Source organism: Peromyscus californicus, unplaced genomic scaffold, assembly GCF_007827085.1.
Source record: "Peromyscus californicus insignis strain IS unplaced genomic scaffold, ASM782708v3 Scaffold_6__1_contigs__length_162567912, whole genome shotgun sequence".
NCBI lineage: Eukaryota > Metazoa > Chordata > Mammalia > Rodentia > Cricetidae > Peromyscus > Peromyscus californicus.
This window is the reverse complement of record NW_026294584.1, coordinates 129,277,729-129,295,850: the sequence shown is the minus strand read 5'-3', so window position 1 is coordinate 129,295,850 and position 18,122 is coordinate 129,277,729. Positions and strand designations below refer to the sequence as shown.

The 18,122-nt window shown below is 50.2% G+C and overlaps 1 protein-coding gene across 5 annotated transcripts in view; it reads right to left on the bottom strand.

Annotated features, from left to right (window-relative positions):
- Hrh1 (histamine receptor H1) overlaps positions 1-18,122 on the bottom strand; it is a 90,938-nt gene that overhangs the window by 21,200 nt on the left and 51,616 nt on the right. The window contains exon 1 of one of the 5 annotated variants that reach the window (XM_052720855.1): positions 5,134-5,245. The exons of the other annotated variants lie outside the window; for them this stretch is intronic. The gene's annotated coding sequence lies outside the window, so the exon portion shown is untranslated. Of the gene's footprint in view, positions 1-5,133; positions 5,246-18,122 lie in introns of those variants that run through there. 5 annotated transcript variants of the gene reach the window in all.

Genomic DNA, 18,122 nt, shown 5'->3' with positions numbered 1-18,122 from the left:
TATCACACACACACACACACACACACACACAGTGAGAAGATGTTAAACCAAGAGATAAACAGAGGGCCTATCACACACACACCCTGCACACACTCGTAAAAACACATTCAACACCACTGGCTACGAGGGAAATGCCACAAGGAGACCCCACTGCACACCTATTGAATGGATGAAATAAAGAACAATGGTACAAATGCTGCCAGGGTGCAGAGACGGTACCATGCTCATCTCATCTCCCAGTGGGGACAGGAAACGGTGCAGGCACACAGAAGAGAGTACAGCTGTGACCTAAGAGTCCTAAACGTGTGGCTCCCTACAGCTCAGCAACGCACCCCTGAGCATCTGTCCCAGAGAAAAGAAAGTGGTGTTCCCACAAAAACCCACTCGCCGATCATCCGGTGGCTGTGTTGCTAATAGTCCCCAAATGTAGCACAGCACAGAATACCACTCAGCAACAAGACAGGAGCTCGCGGCTTTGGGGGTAGCCCAGTGGTAGGCTGTATTCTTAGCTTCCCAGACGCCCTAGGCTCCATCCCCTCAGCAAAAGAAGACAGGCTGCTGATCGACACGCAACGTGAATGATGCCCCAGAGCATCCTGATGAGAGAAGCCAATCTCAAAAGGCTGCTTACTGCCTAATTCTGTTTATGTAACACCTCTGAAAGTAATAAAGATGCAGACAGCAGACGAGTGGCCTCCAGAGGCGAGGGATGGATGAAGGGTGTTGGAAAGCAGAAGAGCGGCTGCAGGATCCTGGCATGATGCACTCGGATGCAGTGACGTCAGGATGCTGGCTGTGGTGCTGGGCAAGAGCTTTGCAGGCAGCTCCCATGGAAGGAAACTGAGGAGAGAGACGTGAGATCATTCCGCATGCTTTCTTTGCTCCGTATTCATGAATTTATTTATTTAATGGGTACTGGGTCTCATGTTGGCCAGGCTGGCTTCCAATTCTTTCTGAGGATGACTTTTGAATTTCTGATCCTCCTGTCTCCACCTCCTAAGTGCTGGAAGGACAGGTGTGCACTAGCAGCCTGGCTTAAGCAAGTGCTTCATGTACACACAAACATTTTCTGAGGCTCAACTTAAAATGTCTCCTTCAGTCTGAGGCACCACCTAGACAATGTGGTAAGGCAGAATCTCATTGTTTTTAAAGATTCATTTATTTTATTTTACACGTATGAGTGTTGTGCCTGCATGCGTGTTTGGGCACTGTGTGCATGCAATACCCATAGAAGCCAGAAGAGGGTGTCAGATCCCTTGGAATTAGAGTTCTAGTGGGTGGTGAGCAGCCACGTGGGTACTGGGAATTGAACCTGGGTCCTCTGAAAGAGCAGACTGTGCTCTTAACTACTGAACCATCTCTCCAGCTTTCAAAATAACAAATTTTAAAAAGAGCACTTTGCCAGTATGCACAAAGACCTAGGTTTGAACCCCAGTACTGAAAGAAAATTAATGAATGAGTGAAAGAGAGAGAGAAGGAGAGGGAGGGAGGGAGGTGATAACAGGAAAGGGGAGAGGAGAAAGGAAGGGAAGGGAGGGGAGTGGAGTGGAGGGAAGGTGAGAGGAAAGGAGGAAAGGGGAGGGGAAGGGAGGAGAGGAGAGGAAAATAAAATTAAGACATGACAATCCTTTACCAGGCTGGAGAGACGCTTGGTGGGTGAGTGCTTGCTGCTGAAGCACAAGGACCTGAGTTCAGATCCCAAACACCCAAGTTGAAAAGCCAGGTGTGACTAGGCAACCCCAGTACTGAGAGTGCGGGCCAGCTGAGACAGAAGGATCGCTGGAGCCTACTGGCCAGCTAGCCTAGCAGGGGTGGGGGGCGTGAGTGCACTCCAGTGAGAGACTATCTTAAGGGGACCAGGTGGAGAGTGATGAGCAAGACACCTGGCACTCTCTTTTGGCCTCAGCACAGGTGCACATGTGTGAACTCACCTACACACACGTGTGCACGTACACACAGGTGCACAGACTCATACATCACTCAAGAGCAATAACAATTAAAATATTACTGCTAATAAAAGGTTCAAGAATAGCTCGATATGAGAATGTTTGCCAGACATGTGCAAACCCCTGTTCTCCAACGCTGCAGGGAAAAGATAAAGGAAGAGAGAGAGACACAGGGAAGAAGACATCCGTGGGCTTCTATTTATCTGACAAAACCCATCGTAAAAATTTCCTCCATTCATTTATTTGATGAACGTGTGTGTGTGTGTGTGTGTGTGTGTGTGTGTGTGTGTGTGTGAATGTTACATAGCACATGTGTCGTCAGAGGACAACTTGTCCATGGGCTCCCAGGGATTGAACTCAAGTCGTCAGGCCTGGCACCAAATGCCTTCACCTGCTGAGACACTTTGACGGCGCACCCACAGGGCCCATCTTCTAAGTTCCTTTCTCTTCAAAGCTTCCCTGTGCCCTTCAGCAGGCTCTGAAGTAGACTCAGAAGATGAGAGAAGTAAGCTATGGAAGAGAAGCATTCTCTCATGGTGCTATTTTCATACTCAAGTCAGAGTCCTGAGTGCTAGTCACTCTGCAATGGAATTCCAATTCTCTAGTCAGGCTTCTACACTCTGCTCTGCTGAATGAATGAATGAATGAATGAATGAATGAATGGAGTCTCATGGACTTTTGTCCTCACATGAGCAGGGGAAATGAGACATTTACTTGCATCTCCAGCACCTGGCCCAGTGGCTCTCAGCCTTGTCCGCTATTGAGGTTATACAGTGTGATGGTTTGAATAAAAATGGCCCCCAAAGGCTCACAGGGAGTGGCACTATTAGGAGGTGTAGCCTTGAAGGAGTAGATGTGGCTTTGTTGGAAGAAGTGTGTCACTAGGGGGTAGGATTTGAGGTCTAAATACTCTCATGCCAGGTCTAGTGTGACACTGGCTTCTGCTACCTGCCAATCAAGATGTAGAACTCTCAGCTCCTTCTCCAGCACCATGTCTGCCTGCATCCCACCACGCTTCCCACTACAATGATAATGGACTAAACCTCTGAACGATAAGCCAGCCCCAATGAAATGTTTTCCTGTTTAATGGCCATGGTGTCTCTTCACAGTGATAAAACTCAAACTAAGACACATGGGTGAGCTTTAAGGGGGACTGTGGCATGAGTCCTGCTTGGGACACAATTCTAACTTAGTGGGCCCAGGGTATAGTCTAGGACTTGGGGTCCTTAAAAACCCTCTGGATGACTCCAATGTAGCCCAAGACTGTGATCTGCCAACCTAACCCACCACACAGCAGGCCGAGAAGCCCAACAGTGATTCCCGCATTTGACTCATCCAGCGCTCATCCAATGACATCCATTACAGGGTTTCATGTTATGTTAATTCATTAATATATTCAGGAACTATTAATTAAGCAGTAACATGGTAGCAGGTGCTATGCTTGGCTGAGCTGCTGGAGATGGGGCCATAAACATGACGCCCACTTCTCTCCCTGCTCCCTTAAGCCTTAGGGAGCATGGGGGCCTTGTGCCACCCAGCTCTTCTAAGAACTTTCTGTCCTGCTGGTTAATTGGCCAGGCTCACCAGCCATCACTTCCCTGGCTACAGGCAGCCAACCTCACTCACTTTGGACTGTTAGCTCTTGCAAAGGTTATGTGAGGACAGACCATATTCACTTCAGGAGACAGGAGTTCCTGGATGCTGGACCAAATATAGAGCAGCTTAGCCCAGATGGACCCACAGGCTACAGTAAGATAGGTGAGTCAGATGCCAGGCTACAGCCCTGTGCAGCCAACAAATACCTCTCTCTGGGAGTGGGTTTACACAAAGAAATGTAAAGGTACCAGCAAAAGATCCAGATCTTAATTATCCCACAGGCTGAAGGACATTCCTGGCAGCAACTGTCTTGGTGCTCAGCCTTACTTGAAATCTCTACACATTAAGTTAAGTGCACCATGATCCCAGAACCCACCATGATCCCAGAGCCAGGAGCATTTCAAGTTCCAAACCATTCTGGGCTCCATAGGGAAGCCTTGCCTCAAAAAACCAAACCAAACCATAGGCAGCAAGCCTGGGTGCCTGGAGGACAGAGAGGCAGGCACCTGGCCCTCCCTACCAGCAGAGGGTGAAGCAAGGCCTTCCCTCAAATCCTCAGCTGCTTCCTCACTGGACTGCCCACCCCACCCATCCTCCACACAGAAACCGTGTCCTTACAGCCGTGGCTCTGTTCACCTTCGTCTACTGAGTCTTTTGGCTTTTCACTGTCAGGTTATAATGGAAACCCGGCTATATGTAAACGAAGGTGAGCATGTGAGGCAAGGTTGTCTGGGCTGCAGCCACTTCCCACCCCGGGTGTCAAGAGAACTGAAGTCCAACATCAAGTTATAAATATGCAGAGAGACACATATTTGTACTTATATATACAGATATATATATACATATATATATACATATATATACATACATACATATATATATATATATATATATATATATATATATATATACACATATACTTGAAGTCACTAAAATCTCTACTGGAGGGGCTGGAGAGATGCTCGACGGTTAATTTACTGCTCCTGCAGATGACCCAAGTTCAGTTCCCAGCACCTAAGTCTGGTGGCTCATCACTGCTTGTAACTCTAGCTCCAGGGGATCCAATGCCACCTTCTGCCCTTGGCAAGCACCTCCAATCACATACCCGCCCCCAGATTCACACATGTCATATACAATTAAAATAAAAACATAATTCTAAAACCTATTTAAAAAACCCTGCTGGGGACTCTTAAAGAGGTGGGACCCTGATGTCCTATAGGGGACCTCCCCATCGTGGGTCCCCCTCTACTCACTCTACCATCTGCTCGCCCTCAAACCTCCCTCCGTTCTCTTCAAACCTTCAGCCTGCCTCAGTGTGTCCCTTGGACTTTCTCTTCCCCTCCCCACTTCAGTCATTCTGATCCTTGGAAGGGCACCAAGTCATGTGTAAAATGAATCAACTTGGCTTTCCCCGAGCGCAGTCTCTTTTTCCGTTCTCTACTCCTATCCGCGACTTCAAGCCCCAAAGACAAGCATATGGACTCCACTCAGAGGAAGGGTCAAGGGCACAGAGAGGGGCTGCTCCCCCACAAACACTTTAGGTCACCTAAGCTTCCACTTCCCGTCCCATCAAGTGGACCTCGCCACCTACCTGTGTCTGTGCTGTCCTCTCTGCCAGGAACATCAAGGTCTTCCTGAGTTCCTAACCCCCAGCTCTGACATCACTTCCTGTTGGGTATGCCTTGACCTCCCAGGCTAGGTTCACCTACTTCCTTCTCTGGGGTTTTCTCGGTTCTGTATGCTTTCGGTTCTAAGCCTTGTCAAGCTGGGCCGTAATTGCTTAATTGCTAAGCAGACTTGCTCATAGTGTGTGGGTGTTGACTGGAGGGCTGAGTCATGTCTGGGTCCTCGATGCCAGGATCCCAGGAGGCTCTCCCTGGGGACTCCCGTGATCCCTGGTGGTGGCTTCACGGGCAGCCTGTACCCTGCAAGAATGTCCCTGTCTTCTCTTTCCTGCTCACTCTCTGGAGAGGCCTGTCCTGACCCAGGTGCCCACAGGCCTACTTCTCAGGTGGTTCTCAGCAGGCGGCCACCCCAGGGAGAAGAGGTAGTTTCCAGGTTACAAAAGTGGAAGTCAGGCCATCCTCTCACCATGCCTGATCCTGTCCATGACTCCAAGGAGAACCCTTGCTGAACCAAGTGAGCTCTGGGGTTCTGGTTTGGGGTGGCCCCCAAAGGCCTCAGAGGCACTGCTCTGACTCTGGCATGGTTCATTAACATTTTCAAGTGCTCCATCCTCCATACAGCTGGGCACGAGCAGGCACGGGGCTCTTCCACTCCATCCTCCCCTTATCTCCAAGGTCTAGAGTGAACAGTCACTTCTAAGAAGGCACAGAGCCAGACCGCTGTCCCCTCTTGCTTCCTTTGGTGCTGAGGATGGGACACAGGACCTCCTGTCTGATAGGTGAGCGTCCTGCCTCTGAGCCACATTCCCTGCTCAGCTTCATCCCCAGCCCCTGCATTATCTCTTCCTTAATTAACCCTCAGCCATATTTTCAGGGCCTCCCCCCCCCCCCCCCGCCCCTTGACTCTATGAACTGAAGCGGAGCTGCAGACCTCTATGCCTCTGACATATCCTTAACCTGAAAACTATACCAGAGAGGTGCTGAGCCCATACTCCTACTTGGGAGAGATACCTCCTCTCTCCCTGACCTAAACTGCAGGACAGCAAGTGATCAGGCCCCTGGCCAGGAGCAGTACCAGTTCATACCAGTTCATGCACACGGCTGCACTGTCCTTGCTCAGCTAGAAGAGTGCAGTAAGTACTAAATAGCCTCACACACTGCAGGGTCTCAGAGAGGAATCAAGATGGCAGAGGGGCATGGCTACTTCTGTCTCTGCTTATGTTAGGGCGAGGATGAATGGGGGCGGGGCTTCTCCGTCTGCTCACAGAGCCTCACGTTCCCCAGTGGCTGCAGAAGCACCAGCTCATAATTTTATCCCCTTCTTCCAAACTCTTTGTCGAACATGGCGAGAGACTTTTCCCCTCTCCCTCCCCTTTGTCTTGGTAGTGCTACTGGTGTTTCATGTCAATGTTTACCTAAAGCAGATGAACAAGGACCGCCAGGCTCAGAGGGCAGGGTTCGGAGCCCCGTGTTCTGGCTCGTCCCCACCTTCCTTGTCCTCTGCTCCCCAGAGAGCACTCGGAGCAGCTTAGGAACACTGAGAGGGGCTTTAAGGGTCCTCAGCACAGAGGGCGGCTCCCCCGGGACGCCTGCACTTCAGAGGACAGCCCTGGAAGTGGCTGTTCTTCCAGACCAAGCCTTGAAGTGCTTGAAGGGAGGCAGGCAAGGCAGCTTGCTGAGAAAGAACAGGCTGGGCTGACTCAGGAAGGAGGGAGGACTTGCCCAGTGCCTTCAGCTCATGCTGGGCAGGGGGCCACTCGTCCTGTCTTCTCCTTGAGTGGCATTTGGCTACAGAGCACATTGCAGTCAGCAGCTTGGGCCACTACACCTTCCTGCCTGCGGCTTTTGAAATAGGCAACCCAACTTTTCTCCATTTTTTCTGCTGCTTTCCCAAACTAATGAAAACCTCCAGTGGGTAAAAACAGTTTAAACCACATGGTGAACTCCCTGGGAGAGGTTCATAAGTGCATAGATTTGTGATAGGCAAACAGGCCATATTTGGATATTTTAAAACCTAACAAGACAGTGTGCTGTCCAACCACACAGTGACCATTCTGCCTCTTAGGGAAGTGGCTGCAGATGCCAGGAAGGGAAAAGTAATCATCCTTTTCACAAATGGCTCCCGGGAGAATCTCCCAGTGCAAAGAGTTACTACTTCAAATATCTAGCCTGTTAAAACCCCTTGTCCCAGCCCAGCCCAGCTGCCCTCACACAGGCCCCGCCTCCAGCTATCCTGGAACCTTCTAGTCTCTAAGCCATGGGCAGGGCTTAGGGAAGCTGCCAGCTGACTGCGGCACCTATTTGAGACACTTCCCTGGACTATCAGGTTACATAAGGATGACAGGATGGTTTTCTGGGATGTGCATGGAACCCAGGGCTTTGCAGCTAGGGAAGGACTCTACGACACAGCTACAGCTTTGAACTCTGAGAAAAACCACATACACGGCAGCGCCACTCACAGCAGCCAGATGGAGAAACAACCCACAAGTCCACGACAGACGAGATCGGTCCCAGTGTGGTTCCAACATACAGGATGTGATGGCCAACATTGACTGCCACCTCACAGGACCCAGAAACACCCAGGAAGCACACATCTGGGCACATCTGTCAGGGAGTTTCTAGATTAGGTTAACAGATACAGGAAGGCCCATCCTAACAGTATGTGTCACCACCCTGTGGTTTGGAGCCCCAGACCGGATAAAAAGGAGAAAGCCAGCTGAACATCGACATCCAACTCTCTCCACTCCAACGTAACCCGCTGCTTCACACCCCTGCCACTGCATCTCACTGTCAGGACACACCCAAATCTCAAAAACAAAGCCTCCCTTCCTTGAGCTGCTTTTGTCTTGGGTGGTGGGTCACAGGAAAAGTAACTCCTCCACGGTGGATTTGGTCTTACAAAAGAAAAGCTGTTCTGCTACAATGCAACAGCACAGAGGCCCTTGATCATACCATGCAGGGCCAACTGCACAGAGCTCAGTGGCAGAGCACCTGCTTAGCACATGCAAGGCCCGGAGTTTTAGCCCTTGCACCAACAAAAAGGAAAAAAAAAAAAAAAAAAGGCCAAGGACTAGATGAGTCCACCTTAAATTTTCTTTTATTTAAATTTTATGTGTCTGTCCGTGTGAATGTATACCACCTGTGTGCAGGTACCTGCAGAGGCCAGAGGGTGCCAGATCCCCTGAAACTGGAGTTACAGATGGCTATAAGCCATTCTCTGGGTGCTGGGAACAGAACTCAGGTTCCTCTGTAAGAGCAGCAAGTGCTCTTGACCACTGAGCCATCTCCCCAGACCCAACAGTCCACTTTCGTGGACTAATGAATTCTCGGAGAGAAAGATGGATGGATGCAGAAGGCCATTAGAAAGGGGATGCGGAGAATGGGGAGCTAGTGTCGGAGGGGACAGAGTTCAAATGTGAGAAGGAAAAGCAAATAGAGATGACCTGGGCAGGCAGCTGCATGTGAACACACCGCATGTCACTAAACCACACAGCTAAAGTCCTTAGGACCCTAAGTGTTGTGTTGCTCACGTTGAACCACAACTGCAGAGGCAGGAGAGGCCTGGCAGCATTGGAATGGGGCTTGGCTCCTCACACCGATGACATTATCAAGGTGAGGAAAATTCCTAGAATCCGGGGAAGCAGATTGCCAGGAACTAAGTGGATCCAGTATACCCCGGAGGCACTCACTATGCATGAATATACCCTGGAGGCACTGACGAACGCATGAAGTCACTCTCCCTGTATGCTAGACACTGTACCCACCCCAACCCTCCCACACACACCCTATCTCTCTTCTGCACTTAGGACCCAAGGCCTGGAAAACAGTCTCCTTGGGAGAAGGAGCATTCTGAATGAAATGCCAGCGTAAAATGTGAATGTTTTTGCTCTATTTTGTTTAACAACTGAGGTGGAGCCCTATTGAAAAATATGGCTCACGGGCTAGGGTACGGCTCCATGACAAAGGACTTGCCTCGCACACATGAGGTCCCAGATTCCATGCCCGAAGAGGACAGACAGCAAACGATGCATACAGACAGAAAATGGAAGCCGGTGAAATGGGATGGGAGCAGCAGGCAGCCATTCCCAAGTTGCTATAGTAACCTTGAACCGTCTGTTCTTAGCTTGCTATAGTGACCTTGAACTCATCTATTCCTTGGAGTTTGGCTCAGGCTGTGGGAGGGTGGAAACAGGGTTTGCAGTTTAAGATTAGGAGAGAGAAGCCAGCTTGACTTTGACACACAGGGTGACAGAAACCAATTTACTGTCTCCGCTGTGTGTCGAGCACATATTTTCACCTGCAGGTGCCCACAGGAGGCTGCACCACACAGCACCTTGCTTGTCGCCGCTTCCCCAGGAGATCAGCAGGCCACGGTTTATTCCTACGTGCTCCTGCTGCAGCGAGCAGGTCACTCAAACTCCGTATCTCTGCTCACGCTGGGGACCGGGGTCATCAATACAGAGGCACGTGACTTCAGACAGAGGCCACTCTACCAGGAGCGACACAGCATGTCACAGGTCAAGACTGGAGCTAAAGTGGTGTTGGTGACCTCATTGCCAAGTCCTCTTCCTGCCACCTCATTAGCGCTGCTTGCTTGGGGTCAGACACGGAGCCTAAGGTTTCTCTGCATTCTTATTAAGTTCCCACCACAATGCCAAGAGTTAATTACTGCCACAAATTACTCTTCCAGACAGGAAACAAGGTGTGAAGAGGTGAAGCAGCTTGCTGAAGGTCACGAAGCCGACAAGAGGGCCAAACGCGGATTGGGATCCAAGTCCTTGTGGTGACTGTTTGTGTTCAACACTTCCTTCCTTTACTCCAAAGGTTGCTCTTTTGTTTTCTTTAAGAAAAAAAAAATACAGAAATACTGCACAAATGTGGCATGAGCTTGTAGATTATTGTAAGATGAAGACCTGGGAAGAAATATTTGGCATCCACTCCCTCTCACCTATGGCTCCCACGAGTGGCAGTTATTCAGACTTTAAGGACCCCTAATGTCTGCAAAAATGCACCCCAAGGGACTGGAGAGATGGCTCAGTGTGTGAAGAGTTTGTTGTGTAAACTCAGGGACGCCAGCCTCCCAGAAAAGCCAGCTGTGGCGGTGTGCGCGCCTGTGATGCCCGTGCTGAGAGGGTGGAGGCAGGTGGATGTCTGGGGCTGTCTGGTTAGTGACTGGTGAGCTCCGGGTTCAACAAGAGACCCTGCCTCGAAAAATAAGGTGGGACGTGATAGAGGAAGACCCAACCTCAACCTCTGGCCTCCACACATGCCTATGCACACATATGACCAGGCACCCCACACACACAGGAGGGAGGGAGGGCAGGAAGGAAGGAGAGAGGGGACTCCAAGACTCTACATTCTTGCCTATTTATAAGACTTAATATGGCTTTTTAATGTTTGAGGTGCCAAGATAGAACCCAGGGCAGTGCTCAGACTGGGGAGGCAAGTCCTCTGCTGCTGAACTACATCTCAGCCTCTAACTTTTAAGTCAGACTTAAGAAAAAAAAAACAACTTAATAATGTGTGTGTGTGTGTGTGTGTGTGTGTGTGTGTGTGTGTGTGTGTGTGCAGTGCCCTTGGAGACCAGAAGAGGGCATCATAACCCTGGATCTGAGCTGCCATATGGTGGCTGGGAACTGAACTTGGGTTCTCTGGAAGAGCAGCAAGTGTCCTTACCCATGGGGTTTTATCTCTATCCCCTTTTCTGTCTGTTTTAACTTGTGGGGTTTTCTCTTCCATACATTTTACTTCCTTATTCTTTCTGGATGGGAAATGATGGGGTTTGAGAAGATGGAGATGATGGGGTCGGGCATGCAGGCTCTGCACCTGGCTCATTGTCACACACTGCCCTGTCCCCTGGGTGTTCTGCGGGTCGGCTCAGACTCAGGTCTGACACCTTGGGTAGGAGCTTGCCTTCTCTAGGAGACATGGGATGGCTGATTATATTATATTCCCATGCTCTTAGAAGCTGTTAGAGCTCTTAGAGTTGTCTTTTTCTTTAAAAACTTAAAAAAAAATTATAAAATGCTCGGCATCAAATGTGCCCTCCTCACCCTGCAATTGCTCGGTTCATCGATGTTACGTCTTCATAGTGTGCAGCCAGTTTCCAGAACCCTCCACCCTGAAGAACTGACATTCCATATTTATTAAACAATCCCCCATCCCCCGGCTCCTGGCAACGCCATTCTACTTTCCATCCCTGAGAACCTGACTACCTCATGCTGAGTCACACAATCCTTGTCCTCCTTGGGCTCACTGGCTTTATTATTTTTTACATGTATTTATGTGTGCGTGTGGTACCCCATGCCATAGAATATACGAGAGATCATGGGACGGAGGACATAGGTCAGTTCTCTCCTTCCACCCTGTGAGTCCCAGGGACTGAACTGGGGTTGGGAGCCTTGGCAGCCAGTGCCTTTACCTGCTGATCCGTCTCCCTGGCTGTGGCAGGCTGATTTTTACAGTCTACCCACTTTGCAGCTGTGGCAGGGTTTCCCGCCACTTAGAGCCTAAGGAGAGAGGTTTTACGAGAAGCCTCAGGAGGCTGAAGCAGGAAACTATAGGTCAAGGCCAACCTGGGCTACCGAGCAAAGACCCCGACTCAAAAAGAGCCCCCCACAACAACAAAACCAATAACTATGAACAAACAAAGAGAAACTGACATGTGAGTTCGTCTGGAGGTCCTGAGAGACAGGCTGAATGCTGGGGACAGGCAGTAAACAAGTGGAGGCGGACGGGACAGGGAGCCACCTGTAAAAGCCTGTCTGTGGTGTACATTGAAATACTACGTAAAAAGTAAGATGTGCATATGGATGATGCAACCAACTACCCAAGTGTCATGCCAATGAAAACACCAAATAAACCTTGAACAGTGAAAAAAAAAAAAAAAGCCTGGGGACAGCACTTCCTTGAAGGGACCTAGCTCATGGAGTTCTCACTCCGAGGCATCCATTCTCATCACATTCATTGTTCCGAATTTTCACAGCTCTCTACAGCGAGTTATTAGCCTCATCACACATGCCAATCGTGCGGAGTTAGGAAATTCTGCTCTTCTATGTTCCCCGGCAGGGGGGGAGCCTAGTGCAGGCAGAGGCCAGCTCACTGCTGCAAGGGCGGGGGTGGGGGTGGGGGTGGGGGTGGGGGGGTGAGCCACCGTCTCCCTGTCCTGCTTCCTAATGACAATCCCACCACCAGGTTCCTTCCTTCCGGGTCTGCACTGGGGGCTCAGAAACCTCCTCTGGGTGGCAAACCAACCGGAGCGGACACAAAACTGGAACCTACCAGAAATGGCCTCTTGCGGGTCTCTTCAATTAGAGACTTTTTCCCTCCAAGTAGAAAATGAAACATAGACCCTGGGGCAAGAGTGCTGAGCCTGGGATGCCCACCTGAACACACTGTTTTGGACACAGTAAGATGCTCCGTGTTGGCTGAGTAGATAAATGAATGGATGGCAAAGGCAGAGAACTTCTTCGTTCCTCTCGATTCCCTCGTGGACTGGCCTCCCAGGCTATAGAGCAGCAGCATGCCCAGCATGCCCGGCATGCCTGGTGCCCAGAAACACCACCAGCAGCAGCAACTGGTTTCTTCTGGATGTGAGACCTCATCCAGGGCTACTTGCAGGTGACCCCGGCATTACAACAACAAGCCTGTGGTGTTTTCTGCTCCCCTCCAAACGGGCTGTGACAGTGAGCAATGCGACAGTCAGCCTCGGCTTCCCTGCTGCGGAGCCCTCTGTTCTGAGGCTCAGAGCCACTCTGCCTCTTTGAGTTCTGTTGACTCTGCTTCCCAGAAGGCACCAGGGTCTTCTTTTCTCCCACAAAGAAAAGCATGCCTCCCTTCTCTCTCTGCTCCCTGCTCCTCGCGTTCTGGAAGTATTTCTGCCCAGCCCCACAGCACTCCCCCTTCTAAACCTCCTGTACCACCATCTCACATGCTGGGGGGAGGGGTCAGCTCAAATGCCACATCTACCCAGAGAAAGAAGCCTTTCCACTTGAGCACATGACCAGACCTCTGCCATCTCTCAACACCACAGTCCCCTGAGGGCCTCTTTCATTTTCCTTAGCATGTTCTGTCCTAGTTCACTGGTCTTTGTAATGACCTAATGACAGCATTTTCTGGGACTGAACATACTGAGCGCTGTGTAGCATGCTAGGATGTGTGTGCAGTCATCATTTGAACGTGTGCGTCCCTCCAGGCAGCCCAGCAGGAACTTAGATCCAATGGCATTCCGAAGTGGATCCAGGCTGGGGGGTGACTCAGTGGCAGAGCACATGCTTGGTGTGTTTGAGGCCCAGGGTTTGAGTCCCAGCACCAAGGACAATAACCGTGACAATGGTAAGATGACATGGCGCCCTTCAGAAGCAATGAGACCATGTCAACTCCTCCCTCGAGAACAGGAGCAGCAACTTTATAAACAAGGCTCAAGAAAGCTACTTGACCCTTTCACCCCTGTGCCACCTGAGGGCACCCAGGGTCACCTCTGAGAAAGGGGTCCAGATAGGAACTTGCCAACACCTTAACCCTGGCCTTACCAGCTCTACACTGTGAGAAATAAATTTCTGTTCTTATAAATGACCCAGCCTCAGGCATTTGGGGACAGCTATACAGAAAGATGGATACATTATATTGTCTGGTATGGAACCTCTCTAACCATGCCCATTTTATGATTGTACAGGCTGAGGATCAGAGATGCCAATGAGCCCAAGGTCACACAGCTAGTCAAGAGCAGAGCCAAGCATTCAGTCAGTCAGTCAGCCAAGCAACCCTGATTATGGTCCTACAGTGCATTAGACATATGGGAAAACAGGAGAGGCCCTACCTATAAGTGCTCTTATTCTAGTGGGGAGACACAGGCCACAGAGAAAAACTCAAGTAAATTAATGCCGGGTAGTGAGAAATGCTATGGGGTATTACTGATAGATTTAAGTGGTCAAGGTGAAATGGTGCCATCCAAACAGGGACCTAAGAAATGAGGAAGTTAATGATGCCAACAACTTTGGGGGAAAAAACATCCCAGAAAGAAGACACAGTAGGTGTAAAGGCCCTGGGGTGGACATGCCCTGGCATGTAAAAGGAACAGCAAGGAATTAGGTGTGGCTAGAGCTGAGAGCGAGGGGACTGGAGACATAGTAAGAACTTCGTTTTTGACCTGAGTGAGGTAAGGAGCCCCGGAAGACGATTCCCTGGATCCACGCTCTTGAGTGCTATATTCTGCTACTGACTGACTGTAAGCATGAAGATCAGAAGGAGCCTGGGGCCTCTTCTCATCAAAACCAGCAGGCTGGCGTCCTGAGAATTCCAGAGAAGCCAGATCTGAGCAAGCAAGGACCCTCCCCTCAGCTGCAGGAGTCTCCGTGGCCTTCCTTGCAGGGCTAGGTGGGGTTTTGTGGTAGCAGAGAATCAATTTCTCAGGACTGTCCCCTGGGACGTGTTCTGTGAAATCTGCCCTGTGCTAACATCTGCGGTGACTCACCAGAAAGGGATGAGAAGTGTGTCCAAGCTGGGAAAGAATCCATTTGAAAGTGACACATTTGCCTCAGAACAGACAGAAAGCCTTTTCTTTTTCCCTCCCCATTTGAAGGAAGGCAGAGCCCTGCAGACAATCGCCTCACAGCAGGCAGAAACTGGCTTCTGAGATTCCTGTTGCAAATCTCTCTGAGGCAAAAAATATAACTGTGGCCCTGTGGCTGCCACCAGGCTCACGATGAAGTGCCATTTGACGGCCAGATGCAGGCACGCGCCCTGGCGCTCCCCGGGGCAAATTCTTCTATTCTGATTGGCTGTCCACTTGACCCAGCCCTTCTCAAAATTTGTAGGGCGAGAGAACCCCCTGGGGTGGCCTGTGAAAGCTCAGAAGCCGTGTGGGTGGGCACATGTGCTAACCAGAGGGGTCGTCTTCAGTCCCTCTCCGCCTCACTTTTTCAGAGACAGTCTCTCACAAAACCTGGAGGTTGCCAGCCCGAAGGTTAGACAAGCTGGCCAGCAAGCCTGAGCTCCTCCCGGCTCTACCTCGCCAGTGCGGGGCTCACACTCAGCTCTTACATGGGTGCTGGAGATGGAACGCAGGTCCTCAGGCTTGCACAGCAAGCGCTCTACCATCAGGCTACCCCCACAGCCTGCTGCTTTTTTACATTTTTTTTTTTAATTTTTTTTTTAATTTTTCAGTGTTGAGGATGGAACCCAGGGCAAGCTCCTCCTACCAAGTGAAAAAACTCAGCTCAGCGGTGCTTGTTACATAAGTAGCCTCAGGCTGTCTGAGCGACGCTCCCCAAATCCCAACAGCCCCAGGAGCAGGAGGGTAGGTGCAGTCCGTATTCCACGTGTTTTTGGTTTATGTTTCCTAGCTTCTGATGGACTGGTCAGATGTGTCGCACCGCACAGGCACTTAGCTAATATTTACTGACTGACTGAGCGAGGAAGCCATGTGCTCTGAGAGCGCAGAGCCACACCTGTCTCCATGGTACCCTGCTCACTGGATCTAGGGGTCATCTTCGCCCTCTAAATGGATGGGACAAGATAATGGCAGTGCTTAATTTATACAAGCAGTGTTATCTCAGTCCTGAAGGCAGCTTGACAAGGTAGAGGTTAGCCCCATTTAAGAGGCAAGGAGACAGGGGCTGGCGAGATGCCTCAGCAGCTAAGAACACTTGCTGCCTTTGCAGAGGGCCTGTGTTCGTTTCTCAGCACCCACACCACAGCCCACAGCTACCTGAAACTCTAATACCAGGGGATCCACTGCCCTCTTCTGGCCTCTATGGGCACCAGGCACACACACACATACATGCAGGTAAAACACATACCCTTAAAATAAAATACATCTTTAAGAGAGACTGTTCAGTGGTTAAGAACACTTGATGCTCTTCCAGAGGACCCGGGTTTGGTTCCCACAGCCCATGGCAGGAGGCTCACACTCATCTGTAGGTCCAGCTCCAGGGGATCAGAAGTCTGGCTCCCACAGGCACCATCATTCACATGCATATGTCTACCTGCAAACACACACCTACACCCACAGAATTAAAAAATAATAAAGATAAATCAGAGAGCGAGAGTGTGTGTGTGTGTGTGTGTGTGAAAGAGAGAGAGAGAGAGAGAGAGAGAGAGAGAGAGAGAGAGAGAGAGAGAGAGAGAGGAAAAGAGCAAAGATGAAGACAGCCAGAAGGAGGCAGAGCTAGGATTCAAGCTAGCTCCCTCGTGCAGAGGTCATCACTCTATCGAACGACAGGTTTGGTGTGACACCTCGTGCAGACACTGGCGTGGGATTCGGGAGATCAAGCCAAGGTTCCAGTTAGAAATTCAGTCTTCCTGGACAGGAGAGCTGAGTGAGGAACAAGAGTGAACCTCTAAGGCTGTGCTCCTTCCCCTCCAGCTGAGCCCATGTTCTCTTCTGTAAAACAGAGCTAACAAGGCTTGCACATGGTGAGAAGCGGGCCTGTAAGGCTGGGTGGACCCACACTGAAGCCTGTTTACCTACCACAGAACCTGACGCATAGTAAATGCTCAATAAATAACCGGGCTCACTGGCTACCACTAGAGAGCCAAGACGCCCACCAAAGCGGAGAGTCGGCCCACTAGCTCTCAGACCCGCCCTGTGGACTGGATGCCATGACCCCTCCTTGCCAAACACACATGTTGTGCCCTGATCCTCCATGGGACAGCAGTCGGTGAGATCTTAAGGGAGACATCAGGCTTAGAGAAGATCGTTAGGTGGTCCCCTCTCAAGATTAGGCTCCTTGTAAGAAAAGGAAGCATTCATGAGCTTCTTCCACGGCCCTGTAAAGACGCAGCAGGAAGGAGACCACTGTAAGAGGCCCTTTCCAGATCTGCAATGGCACCTGATCATGAACTTCCAGCCTCCAGAAGTGTGCCAAGTGTCTGCTAAGCCACCCCCATGATGACACCTTGTTACAGTGAACCAAAGACCAAGGAGGAAGAATGTCTGGGAGCTGTGGGGCAGCCGCCAGCCGCCAGGAGGTGCAGACACGCTCAATTCTGTCCTACAAAGTGGTTTCGCTGTCAAGCACACAAAGAGGGAAGATTCTCTAGGCAATTAAAAATACCATCATAACCAATTACTTCCAAACCCCTCTCTTAATAAGTATCTCTGAACTGGGTGTTTTAAATTTTAGCATTTGGATGAGCAACACATGGCAGGGAGGGAGAGGGGGACAGGCTTCCACTACTCCCTGCAGGATGGCAGTCAGCGACTTTTATTTCAAAATGTAAAATGTGCCTGGCCTGTGGCCTCTCATGCCACACAGCACCAAAACATAGTCACCAGAGTGTCAGGATCTGACCTGAAGTTCTGAGACCAGGAGCACTCTGGATTTTAGACATTTTTGGATTTGGACTATTTGCATAATGAGATATCTTAAGGGATGGGACCCAGGTCTAAATCTGAGATTAACATGTGTCTCCCATGCACTATGTCTGTATGCACAGACTGTCATAGGTCTCCCATGCACTATGTCTGTATGCACAGACTGTCATGTGTCTCCCATGCACTATGCCTGTATGCACAGACTGTCATAGATCTCCCATGCACTATGCCTGTATGCAGACTGTCATAGGTCTCCCATGCACTATGCCTGTGGGCAGAAGACAGTTTTTATTCAATGTTCAAATGGACCAACATTGCTACTGCAACCTGAGAACAGGGACCTAGCTTTTGAGAGAAGCTTGTGTTTGGGGGTACTTCAGACTTACAGACTACTGGAAATAATATAGACAGCAGCCATCATGGGGCTGGGTGAAGAGCAGAATGGGAACAGCACACTACTGTAAGTATCTGTGTGGTTTCTCTAGTGACACAGGAAGGTGTTCGTGACAGTGTGCCTGTCAACTTGACAGGAGGCACCTAGGAGACAAGCCTGTGAGCAATTATTTAGATTAGGTTGACTCCTCTGAATGTGGGTGGCACCAGCCTATGGACCAAGGTCCCAGTCTGAATAAAATAGTG